The 15909-nt window shown below is 51.8% G+C and overlaps 1 non-coding gene and 1 pseudogene across 1 annotated transcript; one reads left to right on the top strand and one right to left on the bottom strand.

Moving 5' to 3' along the window:
• Positions 1-2536: 2536 nt before the first annotated feature.
• On the bottom strand, positions 2537-7321 carry LOC102440073 (annotated as a pseudogene).
• A 4967-nt stretch (positions 7322-12288) lies between these two features.
• LOC111824633 lies at positions 12289-12451 on the top strand. The gene has a single exon (XR_002827739.1). It is a non-coding gene; the product is annotated as a U1 spliceosomal RNA (small nuclear RNA).
• The last annotated feature ends 3458 nt before the right edge of the window (positions 12452-15909 follow it).

Here is a 15909-nt window from a genome sequence, read left to right as displayed (position 1 = left end):
ATCAACACCGCTGGGGCTATATAATAGAACTCCCATTTGAGACAAGATATCTCTTCCCCATAATGTAAAGGGGATAGTCGTAATTACATAGGGACAGAATGTTCCTGAATGTTGATCTTCATCAGCCCAAATTAAAATCTGAGAACTCTTTTTTACATTAGATGCCTTGCCTAGTCCTACTAGGGAAGTGGAGGTGGTGTTCGTGGGCCATGAAGAGGGCCAATCCTTCCCTGCTATGCAGGAAACATCTGCTCCTGTATCCAATAGACCTTCAATTGGTTTTCCCTGAATTTGTAAAATTTTTGTAGGTCTAGCAGCATGGATTTCTTATATCCAAAATGCTGCATCACTAGATCCAAAGCCTCTGGCTTTCCTGGGTAACAGCTGTCCCTATTTTATGTATTGGTAACAGGAGTAATTGGGCAATTCTCTGGTTGGGCTGAATCTGTATAGTTGTGGTGGGTGGGGAGAGTAAAATCTGTATTTCTCCTGTGTAGTCTGCATCAACAACTCCTGGGATGACTAAGATCCCCTGTAACGAGGTGGAGCTCCGCCCTAATATTAATCCTACAGTTCCCTCAGGCAGTGGCCCGGACACTCCTGTAGGAATGGCTGCTACTGGCGAGTCTGGGGTTAGTATTGCATGGGTGGTTGAATGGAGGTCCAATCCTGCACTGCCTGGGGTTGCCCTGAAAAGGTCATTGACTGATTGAAATTTGCAAAGGGGTTGAGGATTGATGCCCCTATTATTGCAGGGGCCTGGGGCTGGCCCCCTCTCAAGTTTCCCAACTGAGGTGATGGGATAGAGCCTCCTTGGGAGCGGTTTGTAGAATTTAAAGGCCGACCATTTTTATGGTATTTTGATCTACATTCCTTTGCCCAATGGAATCCTTTCTGACATCGGGGACAAACAGTTTTGGGAGGGTTAATATTATTCCTTGATGTACTTCCAGGCTGTCAAGGAGCTTGCCATCTGGCCTGAGTATTATTATTTTTATTTGGGCATTCTCTGCTAAAGTGCCCAGATAAGCCACAAGAGTAGCAGTACATATTTCTTTTATTACCTGTATTATTGCTGGCTTGTCCTATGCCCTGTACATATTGAGGGTAAGTCACCCCTTTGAGAGCTGCAGCTATAGCTACACCCTGTATAAATGCTGGACTTACATCAGCATACTGTTTTATAAAATCATTTATAGTTCCCGTTCTGCGAATCGGCCTTAATAAAGCCTGACAGGTATTATTAGCATTTTCAAAAGCCAGTTGTTTGACTAGGATATCGGCTGCCTCTTCATTAGTGATTACTCTCTTGACTGCCTGCCTGTATGAGGTGAGAAAGGAAATCCTGATACGGTTCCTCGACCTTCTGTTTAACCTCTGTAAGGGTGATTGTTTTTCCTACTGTACAAGGTAGGGATTTCCAGGCATTTACTGCACAACTGTTTACTTTAATAAGTGCCTCTTTGGGCATATATATTTGCTCCTGAGCCGTGATAAAATCACCTTCTCCTAATATCATATCTAGGGTTATTCCTCCTCTGGAATTTTTGCTAGTGGCTACAGCTCTCTTAGCAAGATCATCATATTCAGTTTTCCATAATAAGTAATCGCCTCCTGAGAGACAGGCTTTACAAACCTGTGACCAATCATAAGGAGTCATCCATTTACTGGCTAGGGCTTCTACCAAGGTTTGTGTCTAAGGAACTAGAGGTCCATATTCAGAGCAGACCAATTTTAATTCTTTAAGTATTTTGTAAGGGAGGGCAGGGGCTTGTCAAGGGTGGGGGGGAAAAAAGGACACTTATGTAATACCCTTTGTAATACTTTTAGCGAAAAATAAAAAAAAAGTATTTTGTAAGGTATAGACTCCCAGGTGGGGTTTTCATCCTCACCAAACTCATTCTCATATGCAACTGGGAAGCAGAGTGAGAATTCAAGATCTCCATTAGTTTCAGCTTCTCTTATCGCCCTTTGAAATTTAGACATGGAGCTCATAGGAGCCGGAGGACCTGGTTTAGGCTTCCTTTCTAATTTAGGGAGCCTGTTTTGAATGGGAGGGCCTCTCTCCTCTCTACTGACTGGAAAGGACCAAGGATTATGTTTATGATATTTATTCTCCTTCCGATCAGTAGGCATAGCTAAATTGCTCTTAGATTGAGCTGGAGACAATAATGATGTGTCCTCTCTAGGTGGAGCCGAGGGACTATTTAAAGTTTGAGAAAGTTCAACCATTTCTGCCTCTGGTGCCAAGGTGTCACGAATTGAATTCCAGAGGGAAAGGGTATCTGCCGGGACCTTCTCAGATCCATGGTAGCTGTAATAATTCTTTAATTGCTCTCCTACTTTAGTCCAAGTTTCTAAATTAACAGTTCCTTCCTCAGGAAGCCATGGACATACTTTTTGTATAAAACATTCTGTCTGGCTGGGAGTAACCTTAACTCCTCTGGTAGCAAACATATGTGTTAAAAGATCAATACAGAGTCTTTTTTTCTTTTCTTTTTTATTTTCTTTTTTTGTCAAAAAAATTTTTTAGTTGTTTTTTTTTTCTTTTTTCCAAAGAGTTCTGGAAAACGATCCATTCGGAATAGAAATAGCACCGAGTACAGGCTGGTCTGACCCAGTCCTGTGGCTTTGCGGAGGAACTGGCCGCGGTCCTCCGGGTGAGTCCTGAATGACACAAGGGGCGGGCTTATTTCCGGCTCGGCACGGCTGTCCCGGCGCAGCGCGCACAGACGTAGTCCTCCTTCGCCGCCGTCTCTGGGGAGACACCAACACAGACCTGATGGAACCACTGGTTGCAGCTGCCATCACACTGGACCCAGTCCACCTCGTCTCCCTCCGGCTGCAGGCAGCTCCTAGCCGGGCAGATGGCGTCTTCGTCCTCAGAGTCCTCCTGCTCCGGGGAGGAGGTGTCCGAGCGCAGGGAGTGGGTGTCGGCGGAGCGGACCGGCGCGTAGTCGCGCTCGCTCTCTAACTGGAAAGTGTCCGTGTCCAGGGGGGTGCTCAGTCTGATCCTCTTCCTCCCCGGGGCCCACACTTTCCGCACCTGGCCCCAGCGCTCGCCGGCGAGGCGGTCTCTCTCGGGGCGGCGCTTCAGCTTCCTCTCCAGGCTGCCGCTTCCCTCTCGCTTCGCCCGGCAGCAGTCGCTCTTCTCGCCGCCCGGTCTGCCTGGGGAGCTGCGGCCCATCTGCTGGGCAGGGCTGGGCTTCGCGAGCAACGTCTGGTAAAGCTCCTGCATCTCAGGAAGGGTTACCTGGAGCAGCTGCGCCTCCATCAGCAGCTCGCTCACTTCTGGGCTCACACCGTGCAGGGGAATGCAGCTCCATCCCGCCGAGAAGGGAGCCTGCAGAGACGAGCTCCTGCTGTCCTGGTCGCCGGGCTCGGAGGACGCGGTGCCCGGAGGCTGAGGCGCCTTGCTGGTCTCGGACGCCGGTCCCGCCGCGGCTGGCCACCTGCTGTGGGACATCCCGGGGCCTGTGCGCGCCTGCACGGGCGTGAGGCTCCCGGACGCCAGCAGCTGCTGGGCCCTGTGCTGCCAGCTCTCCGTCCTCTCCATCATGTAGCGCAGGGCGTCGCCCTCGGGCAGGCGCACGCGGAGGCGCTGCAGGGAGGCCAGCAGTGGCAGGATCTTCTCCAGAGGAGGCTTCTCTGAGCGCAGGCAGAGGGGACACAGCCAGATGCGGGGGCCTGGCGAGGCGGCGGGCACTGCCACACAGCCGGTGTGGAAGGCGTCCCGGCAGAGCTCGCACTGGACCATCGGGGCGGCCGGGGCCTTCTGGCACAGGCAGACCTTCGTCTCCGCCTCCTGGCCGGGCGCCAGCAGCTTCCCCTCATTGGCCAGGCGGAGGGACTGCAGGGCCTCCATCTCCTGAAGGCGGGCTTCCCCCAGGGCCGCCATAGCTGCGGCTGTCTCCTTGCTCTCGGCCAGGGCCCGCTCCAGGTCGCTCAGGCTCTCCAGCCGGCTGCTCCGCTTCTTCCCGTTGGGCAAGGGCTTCTTGAACTTCCTCTGCTTCCGCTTTGATCCCAAAAGGCCGATATCACAGCGAGGACACAGCACCTCCAGGAGGGAGTACGGGGAGTTCTCCATCAAGAATGTGTTGGCAGCACATTCCTTCCAGGCCTGGACCTCAGCTACGAGGGACTCCAGCCGTGGCAGGGGGCTCAGGTGCACAGGGATGCAGCGGCCTCGCGTGACAAGCTCCACCAGTGTGTCCAACACGGGCACACGCCCTCCAGCCTGCAGGGCCTCCACATCCTGCAGCCAGTCCCTGGCTCTCTGCACCGAGTCCTTCAGAACCGCCCGGCTGGGCAGGTAGGTGGGGATCTCCTCCATCTCCTTCACAGCCATGGCCAGGCTGGTCAGCGACTGCCGGGGCCTGGCTCTGAGCAGGCTCTTGGCCTTGTCGTCCCAGTGCTCAGACACTGTGAGCAGCTCCTGGAGGCTGGCCATGGCTTTCTCCACGGCTGCGTAGGGGGCCAGGCCCACCCCCAGGTCTATGAGGCGCCTCATATCACCTAAGGTGAGGGAGCTGGGGTCCAGGCACGCCTGCTGCACCTCCTCCAGCCAACGGGCCTGCTCCAGGCGGAGGCGCACCTCCGTGAGCTGCGGGAGGTCCACGTCAAACTCAAAGCTGACGTCCAGCAGCTCCTGCAGCTCGGCTGCACGGGGCACCTCCTCGGAGAGCAGCTTCTGGCTCTGCTGCTGGAAATCTTCCACGCGGCTCAGAAGGTCCTTCAGCAGCGGCGCCTGGCTGAGGGCGCAGGGGAGCGCGTACAGCTGTGTCACGAACTGCCGGAGCTCGCTCACCGTCAGCTGGTTCGGGGACTTTCCTCCCCCAGATCGGAATCTGGTCTGCCTTTTCCCGTTGAGCAGCTGCTGGGCCACAGAGGCACACTTCTCCGCGTCCTGCGTGACCAGGCGCAGGTGGCGCAGGAGGTCGTTGTCCGGGAACTTCTTCATCTCTGACTCTTCGATCAGAGCCTTCAAGCTGGCGAGGCTCTTCTTCTTGCTGATCTTTGCCTCCAGAGCTTCGTTCACAGTCACGGCCCATTCATTGTAGGACTCGGCTCGCAGCTTCAGTGCGTTCATCATGGGGTAGAGGTCGTCCAGAGTGTATCTGTATTGCAGCTTGTATTTGCCAGGAGGACAGGAGCACAACTCGGGCACGTGGTGCAGGCACACCAGCAGGCCGGGCTTGCAGGCACAGGACACGGCCGACACGAAGCACGTCGTCTTGCACTTTATGCACTGACGCTCATCGTCCGGCAACAGCTCAAAAGCCATTCTTTCCGAATCAATTACTCCCAGTTTGCGGACGGTCTCTCGGAGAGCTCGCTCGTCCTCGATCATGATGGCCATATCCTCCTGGACGGCGGAAGCCACGACCATGTCCAGCACGCCGGCCTTGGCGGCCATGCGGCAGATCATCTCGTCGTGGGAGAACACGCAGTAGCGGTGCAGCAGGCGGTAGTGCTCCACGCACTGGCGGCCCAGGGGCAGCCAGTCCACCGTGCAGAAGTTCACGGCCTCGGCGAAGTTAAAGCCTTGGTTGAAGCCGCTGTGGTAGGCCCTCGGGAACGTGATCACAAACTCCCCCGCGCACTGGTTCGTCCGGTAAACAGGCACTTCATGCGTCATCAGGGTGTTGGGGTTCATGATGGTCACCAGCTGGTGTAGCAGGTCCGGCTGGGACACGAAGAGCTCGGGCGCCAGCCTCTTCATGACGCTCTCCAGCTGCTCGGCCCCGTACCCGGGGACGCCGTACCAGGTTTTGGGCTCACCCCAGTGCAGGTAGTTGATGGAGTAGCTCCAGTGGTCCTCGATGTGCCAGCAGAAGGAGGAGAAGCACATGCCCACGTACAGCCAGGGCAGCTTCATGCCACAGATGTCGGCCGTGATGTGGGCCAGGACCGACTGCTCCATCACCGGCATGTTGTTCAAGTTCCAGCCGCTGTCCAGATATTCCTCCTCCTCAGGGGAGAGTTTGACCTTCCCGTCGCGGACAGGGAAGCCACTGCCAAACTCCTTGGAGGCAATATCGGCTCCGTACTCCACAGTGACGTCTTCCTCAATCGTGCTGACCAGCCGCCAAAATTCCTTCTCAACCAGTTCGGTGGGAACCATGTGGACTGGCATGTTGAAGTAGTCAGACTTGAACGCATCTGCCATTTCCCCAAAAGCTCGGAGGGTATAGTCTCTGGCTGCTTGCTCAAAGCCAAATGCTTCTTGTGGCTTACTACACTCCTGGGCCACGCACTTAGGACACCACCAGTCTCCCTTGGGCACGTGGTGCAGGGGCGGGACCAAGCAGAAGGTGTGGTAGCTGTCTTTACACCATTCACACAGGAGCAGCCGGTCCACGTCGCTGCCGCTGCCACACAAGAGGCAGACGTACAGGTCCATAGCACTGGTGGTTTTCTTAGGTCGACTCTTGGGTTTCTCCCTCTCACTTTCTAGAAGGTGCTCTTTCTTCTCAATGGGTTCTTGCTTGATGCTGCTCTTCATGTCTTTCTCGTTTTCATATTTCGGAGTTGGACAACCCATTCGACGTCTCAGATTGTGAGTTCTGGCTTCTGTTGTCTCTTCTGGTTCTATTTTAATATTCATGGCCTCTGCTCGCATGCGCTTTGCTTGCCGGGCTTGGGGGCAGGTTTCCACGGGCTGCACAGACTGCCTCTGGGGAATATCATGGGGATTATACTCCTTGTCCTTCGTGTCTGTGGCCAGGTTTGGCTTCTGCAGACACTTCACACTGTCTCCAGACAAGAACAGGTTGTAGGGGTGGAGGATTCGCTCGTAATGCCCTCTGATATGGTATCCCGCGCCTTTGCCAGGAGCAAACCCCATCTTGGTGGCAATTTTGGTCCATTTTCTATCCTTGCAAACAACTGCAAATCCACCTTCTTCTGCAACTAACTTGTTGAGCTGAAACAAGTCCAGGATCTTCCTCTCCACGTGCGGGATCTTCAGAGTACTTCCCTGCAGCTCCCAGTACTTTGCGATCTGGTCCAGGAAATTCAGTTTCACACGGGTTTGAGCCTCCAACTCGTTCAGCCTCTGGATCCGGGGCGTGAAGTGAAGCTTGGCGACATCACATGCAAACGGTGGGTGCCAATCCCGCGGCGGCCGCACCTTGCAGATGCCTGTCTGCTCAGCGATGGGCCGGATCTTGTGGATGAAGGCGAACGGGTCGGCAAACTCCTCCCAGCTGGGCTCGAACACTGGGCACTCGGGCGGCGGCAGGAACTCGCCCAGGGGCCTGGGACCCCCGAGTGGCGGCGCAAGGTGTGGGCAGGAGGGTGGCGCAGCGGCAGGCTCCATCGCTGCGGCTGGGGGGTGTGTGGGGGGGGGGGGGGGGGAGTTACCTACAGGTTCCTGTTTGGGTGCCAGATGTTGGGGTCCAACCCCAGCAGGTCCAGGGGTCCCCCAAAGGTGTGGATGGAGTCGGCGAAGAAGGAATGACACGGAGACAGCGTTCAGTTGATCAGCAGCCTAGCCAGGATCTCCAGCCAAGTTCTGGTGTTTATTGTCTTGTTACATCTGTATTTATACCAGTTGATTTTAATCCTGTCAATTTCTATTCCAAAGGTTAGTGCGTTTCTTATCTCCACTCCAGGGAGTAAAGATTATGTAGCTTAAGGGTGATTGTTCATAGCTAAAGTGATTAACTACCCACCTGGCATTTAGTTAAAGGGTTTTATTCCCTCCCTAACTTCAGGGAAAAATCCCTACCTGGGGAAACAACCTTTCTCAGAGAGGTGACCTTGGTTAAAACACATAGTGCCAAGAAGGTGAGCAAACATATTAAGAACAGTATGCCATATACGCCAGGCCCCTTAAAACATATGCTGTGCAGATGTTTCTTCCCTGCAGCGACTGTGTCAAGCAGCAAGGATGAACCGGCTTCCAGCACTTATTCAAATCAAAATCTGAATTACAAAATAATCTGAACCATCATAGGTAGATGCTCAACCACTGAGCCACACTGGTCAGGCAGAAAATAAAATATTAAAAGCTAGCCCTGGCTGATGTGGCTCAATTGGTTGAATGTTGTCCCGTGCACCTAAAGGTTACCCATTTGATTCCCAGTTAGGGCATATGCCCAGGTTTCTGGCTCGATCCCTGGTCAGGGTGCTAGGGAGAGATAGCCAATTGATCTTTCTCCCTCTCCCTTCCTCTCTCTCTAAAATCAATAAAAACATATCCTAAAAATAAAGAAGCTAAATAGTAAAGAAGGTAATGGTTCTCAACTGGGAAGATTTTGTAGCCACACCTGAAGGCATTTTTGGCCATTATAACTGGGGGGTACTGCTGACATCTAGTGGGTAGATGCCAGGAATGCTGCTGACTCCAAAAATTCACAGGATAACCACTCACAATAAAGACTTATCCAGCTCACTCTAACCGGTTTGGCTCAGTGGATAGAGTGTCGGCCTGCGGACTGAGGGGTCCCGGGTTCGATTCTGGTCAAAGGCATGTACCTTGGTTGTGGGCACATCCCCAGTAGCGGGTGTGCAGGAGGCAGCTGATCGATGTTTCTCTCTCATTGATGTTTCTAACTCTCTATCCTTCTCCCTTCCTCTCTGTAAAAAATCAATAAAGTATATATTAAAAAAAAAAGACTTATCCAGCTCAAAAGGTCAGTAGTGCTGAGGTGAAGAACCCCTGAGATAAAGCAATCACATGGGACTGGGTAAGGCTAACTCAGAGTTACAGAAGCTGAGAGAAGAGACTGACAGCTGTCAGCAGGGATAATCAGGGAAGGTTTCACAGAGAAAGAATAGGCGGGCTCTTTGAAGGAGTTGGGATTTAGGAAGGGAGGGGCCTGGAGGGGACATTCCAAGGAGGGAATGTAGCATGAGCAACAGTGCTGAGGTCCAGTGAGTGAGCCAGGACGTTTCCGGGGCAGTGAACAGACCATCCCAGGTAGAGCATTATCTCCACTCCACAGCCTGCAGGTTGGGTCAAGAAAGCATGTGTGGTATCTCCATGTGACATGTAAGGAAGCCAAAGCTCAGAAAGCTTGAGAGAGGAGCTTCAGGGGGTCCCTGAGACGGGGCTGGGAGCCTGTCCTCCTCTTGGCTGGGCCCTGGGCTTTCCCCACCGTAGTGAACCTCACCTGAGCCAGGGCCCCACCTTGCCCTGCTATCTGCCACCAGGAGTCAAATGGAACCTCAGGGCATCACCAACACAAAAGCTTCCTTCTGCCCTGAGCCAGGGCCCCACCTTGTCCTGCTATCTGCCACCAGGAGCCAAATGGAACCTCAGGGCATCACCAACACAAAAGCTTCCTTCTGCCCTGAATCCAGCGGGCCTGCTCTGTCTCTTTGAAAAGACACCCTACAGAGGCCTAAACATGCACACACATACTTCTCAAGCAAGAAATGGAGAGAGAAACCGGTAGGAAAAGGAATCATGTTCTCAAGAGCACAAACACACAGTAGATATGGAGCATCAGTCAACAGACTAGCTGGGGAAGAGAAGTCCCTGGACAATACAAACAGCTCTGGCGGCGAGGACACCGTCACCAGAGCAAAGAAGCCACAGCACAGGGGAGTGGGGGGCTGCTGGGGTAGTGTTGCCAGAGCAGGTGACATGTGGAGAAAATGTCACCTGGGGGAGCGAGGGGGCCAACCAGGAGTTCCCCCCTCAGACACTCTGAGGCAGCGGTTCTCAACCTGTGGATCGCGACCCCTGAAAATACATCCTGCATATCAGATATTTACATGACGATTCATAACAGTAGCAAAATTACAGTTATGAAGTAGCAACGAAAATTATTTTATGGTTGGGGGTCACCACAACATGAGGAACTATATTAAAGGGTCGCAGCATTAGGAAGGTTGAGAACCACTGCATGATCTGAGGAAAAGTGCTAAAATACTGGGAGGGCAAAGGCTGGTGTGTGTCTGAGGAGGGAGGAGCCAGGCCCCAGGGATTAGCACACAAGCTCACTTCCTGGCTGGTGTCTCTCCTCTGCAATCTACATTTAGGGAAGAAGGGCCCTGGAGCAGCAGCCAGGAGCTGGATCAGAAAAGGTTGGAAAGGAGCAGGAAGGGCAGGAGCCTGAAAGGCAGGAGCATGAAGGGCAGGAGAAAGAAAGAGTGAGGCGGGGTTTTAGGCCAGAGGAGATGATGCGGGACCTGGGATTGGGGGAAAGCACCAAGAGAATCGCCAGGTGCTGCCCAAAGGCTCCTCGGAGGCAAGGGCTCATCCACCTGTGCCCTTGGGGAGTGGGTGAGGTCAGGTGAGAAAGAACAGCCTCGAAGATGAGAGATCAGAGGTCCTGCAGGTAGAGGAGCCCCAACCCTGGTCTCACTCCCACCCCTGCCAGCCACCCATGTCCAAGCGATGGGGGTCAATGGGAGGAAGCAATACCTAAGGACCAGCCCCAGGCCTCTCCCCCCTCTCCCCTGCTTGTCCCAGCCCTGGCCTCCAGGGCTTTTGCATCTCCAGTGAGGGTGAGGCTGGGTCATGAAGAGTTGGTGCAGGTGGAGTGGAGCCATAGGTGGGGATCACCCACCCAGGAAAGATCTATGCCAAGACTACTGCACCTCCTTGCACCCATGACCACAGCATCCTCTGCACTGAGATGCCCTTCCCCTCACCCTGAGGGGCACAGGTGGCACAAGAGCCTGTCTTTGAGGGTAGTCTGCCTGCCCACCATTGCTTTTATTTCCAACTATTTCCTAGCCTGGCCTTATAAGAAAAATATAAGTGAAGTGCAAACCTCACTTTTCTCTGGCCTGGGAGGCCCTGACATTGTCATGGCCACAGCAAGCTCTAGGCCTTCACCCCAAGCCACCCCTGCCTCTTGCCCAGGAACTGAAAGCAGAGGGATGCAGGGTGTTGGTGCTGCCAGTGTGGGCCCAGACCACCAGGCCAGACCCCACCCTGGTCACTGCATTGCCTGGCCTGGGGAGTGGCTGCTGTGGGTACTTTTCAGTCCCCGGGGTGCCATGTGGGTTCTCAAGTTTAAAAGAGCCCCACCCTCCCTCCCTGCCTGCCTAAGCCCCTGTCTTCTCCCGCCTCAGGTTCGAATGGGCAAGCAGGACCGAGGGCAGGAAGGAGAGAGGTGAACAGGGCCTCCACCTTGAGGAGAAAGCCTGGATGTTGGGGGGGAGGGCAGTCACAGGAGTGGTAGTTCCAGGCCCACTCACTCCCCCAAGCCTCCCTCTGCCTCCAGGCATTGCCTCCCCCTTGCCCAATCCAGCCCAGGGCACTTCTGGGAGCATGCCCTCCCCACCCTGCTCCTCTCGGCTGGTCCCCAGGGCCCTGTGCAGGCCTCCAGCCCCACCTGGTTACCTGCAGGTTGGCGCTGTATCCACAGCACCGCTTTCCTCTCCCTTAGGTGCGTCTGCAGCTTGGCCCGGAGCCACCGGGAGGGCTAAGCACCAAAGTATCAGAAAGAGCAACCTTGGGGTGAGGCAGGGAGGCAACAGCTCTAGCCGCTCCAAGGTAAGAGGTGGGCCTGAGGACCCCAGGCATCTCGTGGGAAAAATTGGCTGAGAAAAGTTATCTTAAAAATTACTTTTAAAAATTGAAGATATAGCCCTGACCCGGTTTGGCTCAGTGGATAGAGCGTCGGCCTGCGGGACTCAAGGTTCCCCGGGTTCGATTTCTGGTCAAGGGCATGTGCCTTGGTTGCGGGCATGTAGTGGGGAGTGTGCAGGAGGCAGCTGATCGATGTTTCTAACTCTCTATCCCTCTCCCTTCCTCTCTGTAGAAAATCAATATGAATATTACTTTTAAAAATTGAGATATAATTCACATATCACAAAATTTGCCATTTAAAAGTGTACAGTTCAATGATTTTAAAAATATATTTTTATTGATTTTAGAGAGGAAGGGAGAGGGAGAGAGAGGTAGAAACATCAATGATGAGAGAGAATCATTGATTGGCTGCCTCCTGCACGCCCCACACTGGGGATGGAGCCCACAATCTGGGCATGTGCTCTTAGCCGGAATCGAACCTGGGAACCTTCAGTCTACAGGCCAACGCTCTATCCACTGAGCCAAACCAGCTAGGGCACAGTTCAATGATTTGTAATAATCACAAGGTTATGCAACCATCACCACTAATTCCAAGACATTTTCGCCGCCCTACAAAGAAACCCCACACCCGTTAGCAGTCACTCCCCATTCTTCCCTCCCTCCAGGTCCTGGCAGCCACTAATCCACTTTCTGTCTCTATATATTTGCCTATTCTGGGCTTTTCTTATAAATGAGATGATACAATATGTGGCCTTTCATGTCTGGCTTTTGATTTACTTTAAGTTTTTATTTACGTACTTACCTGGCAGGGGAGATACTATGATCATGATGGTGGTTTTCCCAAGGCGAGGCTTGTCTAGTGCACTCCAGATGTGCAGATCCCTACCATGTCCTCAATGTGGGAAACCTGACTGCACAATTTGTGGTTGGGAGGGACTGTGTTCACGCTCTCCCCTGAAAGACAAATTTATTTACAAACAGTAAAATGCACTTCGATATACAGTTTTGAGTTTTGACAATGTACAGAGTCCTGTAACCACCATCACAATCAAGCTATCAAACAGTTCCTGTTACCTGTGCTACTCCTTTGTAGTCACTTGTCCCTCACCCACCCGAATCGGTCTTCCTATACCTTTGCCTTTTCCAAAGTGACCTATAAGCGGAATCAAATAATATGTAGACTTTCAAGCCTGACTTCTTTCACTTAGAATGGTGCATTGAAGATTCATCTTCATTGTTGCCTTTATCAGCAGCTCCTTTTTCATTGTCAAGTACCGTAGTGTTCCACTGTATGGCTGCATCTCGGGTTGCTTATCCGCTCACCAGTTGAAGGACACTTGGGGTGTTTCCAGTTTGGGGCAGTTACAAAGGAAGCCTCTATACTCATTCACATACAGGCGTTTGTGTAAACATAAGTTTGCATTTCTCTTGGGTAAATAGTGGGATTGATGGGACATATAATAAGTGCATGTTTAATTTTATAAGAAACTGCTAATCTGTTTCCCAAAGTATCCATACCATTTTGCATCCCTAGTTCTAGTTGCTCTGTTTTTGGTATGGTCTGTTTGTTTGTTTGTTTGCCATTCTAATAAGTGTTAGAAAAAGAATTTCAAAATTTGTTTAAAATAACACATATAGTAAGTGGCAGAGCTAATATTTCATTGTAATCTATCTGTCTCCAAAATCCTTTTTTTTCCTGCACAAACTGCTCCTTAAACCATTCATTTATTCCAATGGCCCAAACTTGAGACTTGGCTTCTCGTCTTCCTCCCCAACAACATGAGTTTCAGCACCCACGCCAGCTTCTCCACCAACTATTGGACTCTGGGCTCCATGCAGTCGCCCAGCCACTAGGCCTGGCTAGCCAGCAGCATGACTAGTGTCTATGCAAGCTCGGGTTCCCAGATCTCTGTCCCACTCCACCAGCATCTGGAGCAGTTGGTGGTTCAGGGGTCCAGAGGGCATAGGGAGCATCCAGAGAGAGAAGGAGACTGTGCAATGCCTGAATGACCATCTAAGTTCTATCTGGAGAGGGTAAGGAGCCTGGAGGCTGATAATCGGGACTGAAGAGCAAAATGCAGGAACACCTAGAGAAGACGGGGTCCCAGGTCAGAGGCTGGAGGCATTACTTTAAGATCATCTAGGCCAAGCATGTCAAACTCTTGACCCGTGGGCCGCATGCCCTGTTTCTTTGGCCTGTGTTAGCCTTTGAGTTTGACATGTTTGATCTAGGACCTGAGGGCTCAGATCTTTGCAAGTTCTGCGGACAATGCCTGCATTATTCTGCAGATTGACAATGCCTGTCTTGCTGCTGAAGACCTCAGACTCAAGTATGAGATGGAGCTGGCCATGCGACAGTCTGTGGAGAGTGACATCAATGGGCTCCAAAAGGTACCGATGACATCGATATCACTTGGCTACAGCTGGACACAGAGATTGAGGCTGTCAAGGGGGAACTAGTCTTCATGAAGAAGAATCACAACGAGGAAGAAAATGGTCTACATACCATGCCAGATTATAACTCTACACATCCATAAGCAACACACTCAAAGGGAAGACTCAGTGAGCACAAAAGCCCCACTGAAGCAAGTCCTGCTCCATAAGGTGTCTCCTGCACAGCAGTACATCCACTGTAGTCTCAGCTGGTCCTCACAGCCAATTGGCCTGGAGATAAGTTCCTCCCAGTGACGCCAACAACAATCAAGGCTCAATTACAACAAGACTGTGCACACAGGGGCACACCTAGAGTGCCCAGCTCAGGTGCTGGGGAGGCTGAGCCACTGGGCCCTACAGGACACCTACTACACAAGGCCACTCTACCAATTTCAGGAGACATTGTAGCTCTACCTAACACATAGAAATAAACACAGGAAAGCAGACAAAATGTGGAGATAAAGAAACATCACAAATGAAAGAAATGGAAGCAAGCTGCCGGAAGCCGGTCCATCCTTGCTGCTTGACACAGTCGCTGCAAGAAAGAAACATCTGCACAGCATATGTTTCAATGGACCTGGCGTATATAGCATACTGTTCTTAATATGTTTGCTCCCTTTAGCGCCATGTGTTTTAACCAAGGTCACCTCTCCGAGAAAGGTTGTTTCCCCAGGTGGGGATCTTTCCCTGAGGTTAGGGAGGGGATACAACCCCTTAATTAAGCGCCAGGCGGGTAGTTAAGCTACATAATCTTTATTCCCTGGAATGGAGATAAGAAACGCCCTAACCTTTGTAATAGAAATTGACAGGATTAAAATCGGCTGATATAAATACGGATGTAACAAGACAATAAACATCAGATCCTCAACACAACCTGATCAGATCCTCATCAGGTCCTCATCAGATCCTCATCAGCTCCTCATCAGATCCTAACCAGAACCTAGCCAGAGAACATGGCAAAAGATCCTGGACAGAACCTGGTTACAGAACTTCACTGGAGAACCTAGACAGAACATGGCAAAAGAACCTGGATAGAACCTAGCTAAAGAACCTGGTGACTGAACCTGGCTGGAGAACCTGGAGAACTTGGCTGGAGAACCTAGTGAGAGAACATGGCACCAGAACTTGGTTGGAGATCCTGACCAGAACTTCGCTGGAGATCCTAGCCAGAACTTCGCTGGAGATCCTGGAGGGAGAACCTCGCTATGCTGATGAACTGAACCCAGTCCCCATGTCATTCCTTCTTCGCCGACTCCGTCCACACCTTTGGGGACCCCTGGACCCGCTGGGGTCGGACCCCAGCAGCAAGCAAACTACTGGATACAGAGTTCAAAACAATGGTTATATGCAGGAGGCCGCCCATTGTCTTCACTAGCAGAGAAGTGCAAACAAGGATCCCAGAATGCTGGTGACCCTTGAACCCACGGCAGGGCCTGAGTTATGCACCGATTGTCTAGTCCTGACAATGGGGGCTCATGCTATTTCCTGACCAAATAGTCTCAGAGTAAATCCTTCTAATATTTACTGACCTTTATGATAGCCTATCTATTACTGCAATTACCTGCCTGACTAAGGGTTTTATGTTTAACCAAAATTGAATAAAAGATTGGCGAGACCTGGGCACCAGTGGAAGTCCTTCCCCTTGAGTTGGACTTGCCCGCCTGGCCCCCCAATATTTCCAAATTATCTCTTGTCTCTTCTCTTTCATTTGTGTGCAGCTCCTCTTCCAGATCCTCAACCCTGAACCACGCAGGACGTGGGGGAAACAAACATACAACAGTTATAAGGTTACTCAAGAAACTTCATGAGAGCTTCAAGGGACTAAAAGAGAGCTTCAAGGAACTTAGCGGGACTTTTAAGAATGTCAAAGACATAAAAAAAAGATCAGTCAGAAATTAAGCATACACTGACTGAAATAAAGAATAACTTAAAGGATCCAACAGTAGAGGAGAGGATTCCAAGAATCAAATCAACAATTTGGA

Source organism: Myotis lucifugus, unplaced genomic scaffold (genome assembly GCF_000147115.1).
Source record: "Myotis lucifugus unplaced genomic scaffold, Myoluc2.0 scaffold_3377, whole genome shotgun sequence".
Lineage (NCBI taxonomy): Eukaryota > Metazoa > Chordata > Mammalia > Chiroptera > Vespertilionidae > Myotis > Myotis lucifugus.
The sequence above is the reverse complement of the archived record's forward strand: the minus strand, read 5'-3'. Positions and strand labels throughout refer to the sequence as shown.